General features: G+C 52.0%; 1 non-coding gene across 1 annotated transcript; it reads right to left on the reverse strand.

Annotated features, from left to right (window-relative positions):
- Positions 1–3,687: 3,687 nt before the first annotated feature.
- On the reverse strand, positions 3,688–3,774 carry TRNASTOP-UCA (transfer RNA opal suppressor (anticodon UCA)). The gene has a single exon. It is a non-coding gene; the product is annotated as a tRNA-Sec (tRNA).
- Between the last annotated feature and the right edge of the window lie 913 nt (positions 3,775–4,687).

Below are 4,687 nucleotides of genomic sequence, written 5' to 3' on the forward strand. Positions count from 1 at the left end.
CTCTCCCTTCCCCCCAGCATTTTCCAATGGAAAATATTCAGGGTTTGGGTTTTCAGCCCTTTGCTGAAATGTCAACATTTTCCAAAGGGTGAAGAAGGGGAAAAGAGAAGAAAAGAAAAACATGTTCTGACCAGCTCCAGTCAGAGCCAAATGGCTCAGTCCTGGATTTGGTCAGGGAAGTATGCTGCAGGGAGAAAATGGGAGTGTCTTGGTTCCACACATAGTTTGGCTGGGCTGAGGGCTGCGTATCACAATCCATTGGTGTGAGTCATTCCGATCTCCATTTCCCCAGGACAGTGTGGGATAGCTTTTAAGCACTCCAGGTCAATATGTCACTTGCGAGCAGTGCCTGTTGTCTGCCACGGCCACCTGGGCTCTCCGTGCACGTGTGGGATGCACACAGGTACGCTCTGCCCAAGGCCTCCAATATTTCCAGGACATCTTACACTCACAGAGACAAGAGTAACACCTGGCACCTATCCAGACCTGAGAATTCAGCTCCCCTCCATTCATAAAAGAGTAGAAAGGAGAAAAACGGCATGTGCCTGTAACCATACATGATTGTCTGTGTCCTCTGTCCAGGTGACACTGTCTTGTGCTGTGCAATGCCTGAAATTTAGCCTTTGAAAGCCCAGGCCATCTATGGACCAGCTGGTTCTAGGTAGGAAGAAATGCTGGGAGAGCCAACTAAAGGCTGCTAACCTACTCATGCACATGCAAGTGCCATCATGCTTCTGGGGGAAAAGGAGTGGCTTCATTTCCACAAAGCATTGCTGCTCCCCACCTGCACAGTCAGCTTCCGGAAACCTGTTTCTGCAATTGGGCACCTTCAAACCTGAGAAGGACCAGGGCCATCTCTGCAGCTGCCTCTCCAAGGTGTCTCCCATGCTGCAGTTGGGGGAAGTGGTAGATGGATGCATGCCCAGGCTAGGTCTTTGTCCCCCTCTAGTGACTCAACTGCAATTCCGAGTCCTACTCCTTCTGAGCAAGGTGGTAATATTTGTAGGCCGGGATGTTTCCTTTCTGAAGGCCAGTAGGACATCTAAGCACCGCTGGCAGGTCATATATTTATCCACACTCAGACATTATCCATTGCAAGTGTAAACAGTAATTTAGGAGCCTGACTTTCTGTTCTAATAGGCCACGTGTGCCTGCTTTCCTCCCATGGAAGATGGCAGTCGTGGGCTTCACACGACAGCCCGTGCCTGATCCTCCCAGGAGGAGATCCAGCTAGGACCACCGTTACCAGTGCAAAAGCACATGCTCCCAGTCCCTTGTAACCAAACACTTGCTGAGTCACAGCCCAGTCACCCGTACGCTTAGAAAGTCGCGTCAGCCATCTGTCACCAGCACATCCTCCTCACCGTGCTGTGACTCCATGAGGAAAACAACAGGAGGCAGATTACGTTTGATTTAGGAACCGGGCTCTCGTGCTTTTGGCTCTGAGTAACCCCTGGATTGCTTTCTAACCAGTGGTGAGGGCTTTGGCTCCTCTTAATTTGGCCCTCTGTCAGGGAAGAAAGTGACATTCAGGTTCAAACACTGTAAGCTTTGCCTGACTAATAGTGACTCCAAACAAAGCTGACTCAGACATGGACAGCATTGTACAAAATGTCCCTGCTACGGACAGATCATCTACACGAGTCTCCACACTGGTGTTCTCCTCCAACCAGTGTTGAAAAAACAGCACTGAAATATAGGGTGCCCTGTTTCATTAGGCTTTGTCCCACGCACTCTGTCAGCTAAAAGGCTGCAAGAGCAGCCTTGCCATGTCTCTTGTCCTAATGAACACCCGCGCTTCCCTGTGTTCAGCCACGTGCTAGAGGTGCAGCCCTGCAGGGCACAGCCCAAAAAGACAGGACCACTTCCTGCAGTGTACCTGCAGTACCCACCACACGAGGCACTGCCCAGGTGCAGGAGCCAGACTAGGCTCGAAGTAGGGATTCACAGGGGGTTTCACAAAGCCAGGTCTCTGTGCTTCTCACCACAAGCTCTCCAGGCAAGGCTCCCCAGCCTCCTCTCTCGTGCCTGAAAGTCTCATGCCTGAAAGTCTCATGCCCATCAGCTCCATAAGGGACAAATCACCCACACCAGCAATCTGACCATTCTACTTTTTCCTAAGGCAATGAAAGAGTACAGAGTAAATGTGGCCTTTTTGTTGTGGAAGAAAAAAAAATGAACTCAATGCCAGGCACAGATCCCAGGCTGTATAGTTCAAATCACGCTCAGAGCACATAATTCCCATTTGTGTTTGTGTGCACGCAGGGCAAGGGTGGGGGCTGGCGGGGGTGTGTGTGTGTGAATATAAGAACGTAATTGTCATAATTTAATCCAAAACTACTTCTTGGAAGGAAAAAAATCAGGCTGACACAAAACAGCATGTTCAGTTATAAACACCACATGAAAGAGCCGTATTATGTTCTGCTTGGTAACCAACATAGAGCGCTAACATTCTCAGCTGCCCACTACTGGGCAAAGGCCTTTCCAACTCTCCCCCTCACCCCCAAAACAACCCCCCCCCCGGCAAACTGCAGCGCAGATACCAATTTCTGAGGCCGCAGAGAAATTCCACATAGAAAGTTCATTATGGGCAGAGCAGGCTGGCTGGCAGGCAGAGCGATGTGGAGCACAGAGATGGCCATCTGGGACTTGGGGCGCTCCCAGCTGTGCACACACATCTGCAAGGCCACGGAGAAGTTGGCACACACTGTGGGAGCTTCAAGAGGGGTTTTTCGCCCCAGATTTCTCATGACAGGACCGTGTATTCCTGGAGCAAAGTGCCTTGCTGGCATCAAGGCTACTTCTCCCCAACAGGCTTAGGGGTCTGCAGGCTTGAAACAGTAGCAGCCATCAGCAATGGTCTCAGGGCTCCCGGTGCCCTTCCCTTCTCCTCCCAGCCCTTCAGCTGGAGTGACTCATTCCATGTAAAGGAAGCACAGTCATTCCGGCTTAGCTCCTCAGGGGTGCTTACCTACTTAACTCCGGATGGCATTGCACCCCTCAAAAAGCAACCAGGAACACCGGAGATCTGATAATTCACTCAGTATTCTGTAATTCACCAGGCAGAATCGCCCTTCCTGCCTGTGGGGCCAGGACATAATGTGAAAATGCCCCTGCAATCCTCGCTGTCCCCTGCGGTGGGGGTGGTTGGGGGTCTCGTCCTAACTAGAGGCTCCACGAATCATTGACTGGAGAGTTGTTGCAACAGGATATCACAAAATAAACGCCTTCTGCTTGAAGAATATGTTTTTTAGCTTGACGCTAACCTTTATTTTTCGTGGGGCTGGGTGACATTATTAGCACCCATGCTTACTGCTGAAGTGAAGCATCTTTGTTGCAGCGTGGGTGGGAGATGGGTTATCGTCAATATGGAGCAGATCTAGAGAATGACTTCTGTTATTTACTTCTTTTCTGTTCTTGCAGGACATGTGACACAATTTAACAAAGATCTGCTTAGCAGAAAAATCCAATTAAAACCTGAATTGTCCTTCGGCTGGCCCTGGCACACTGCCATTTCGGCAGTCCAGCGCCGCGGGAATAAGGTGGGAGAAGTGCAATGTGCTCCTGGTGCGGTGACACTTCGGGATAGCGCTGCCTTTCTCCCGTGGGGAGGGTCGGGCTTGGCACGGGCGGCCGTGTCCCGGGACAAAAAGGACGGGCACGGCAGCAGCCGCGCCCTCGTGGCCCCGCCCGAAAGGTGGAATTGAACCACTCTGTCGCTAGACAGCTACAGGTTTGAAGCCTGCACCCCAGACCACTGAGGGTCATCCGGGCAATTTCCTACGCCTATTCACCGCTGTATTTGAATTCCAGCACCGCTTTTGCCCCTAGGTGACGACGAGGAGTGTATTCCCGCAGGCACGGTCCCTCGCCTTTTCCCAATGCGAGCACGGTCCGCAAGGAGCAGAGGACGCGGCGCTGGCGGGAGAGGGGGGCTGAGGCTGCCCCCGCCGCGCTCCCAGAGGCCCCCGGGCGCTCATGCAAATCAGAGGGCAGTGATTGGCTGTCCCCGCGGGAGGGGCGGGGCGGGAGGCGCTCCGGGGCGGGCCCGGCCGGGCGGGTGAGTCACGGCGCTTCCCAGAAGGAGCGGGGCCGCCCCGCGCCCTTCCCGGACCTCCGGGGACCCTTACAACATCGGACGGGGCAGCTTGTGCAACAGTGGGGGCGGCCTGGGCCCCGAGGTGTGCTGCGAGGAGCTCGGTTCCTTTTTCTTTTTTTTTTTTTTTTTTTTTCTTTTTTTTTTTTCTTCCAGTGGCTAATGCCAGATACTCTGGAGGATGTGAATCTCCCATGAGATACCTCTCAGAACAATAATATCCTCTGGGAGGAAATTCCTCCCTGGCCCCCAGCTGAGGATCGACTTATTGCCCCGAAGTATGAGGATTGAAAACACTTGTAATTTTATCCCAGCGAGTGTAACTATACAGGCTATTTTCATAAACCCTTGAATAATTACACACTTATTTGCCTCGAGATTCCTCTGAAGCAGAGCCATTTCTGCAAATGCATGTGGTTTCCAATGATTTTTAATTAGATAATTCTTTTTGGTGTAAGCAACAAAAAACCCCGTAGGCCCATTCCCCCTCTTGCTTGCCCTGGGGAAGCTTAGACTCAAAACTTGTACTTGGTGGAGCAGCATCGCAGCAAAAGTGGTACAGAACAGAACCAGAGCCACAGCCCGAAGCTG

This window comes from Prinia subflava, chromosome 2 (genome assembly GCF_021018805.1).
Source record: "Prinia subflava isolate CZ2003 ecotype Zambia chromosome 2, Cam_Psub_1.2, whole genome shotgun sequence".
Classification (NCBI taxonomy): Eukaryota; Metazoa; Chordata; class Aves; order Passeriformes; family Cisticolidae; genus Prinia; species Prinia subflava.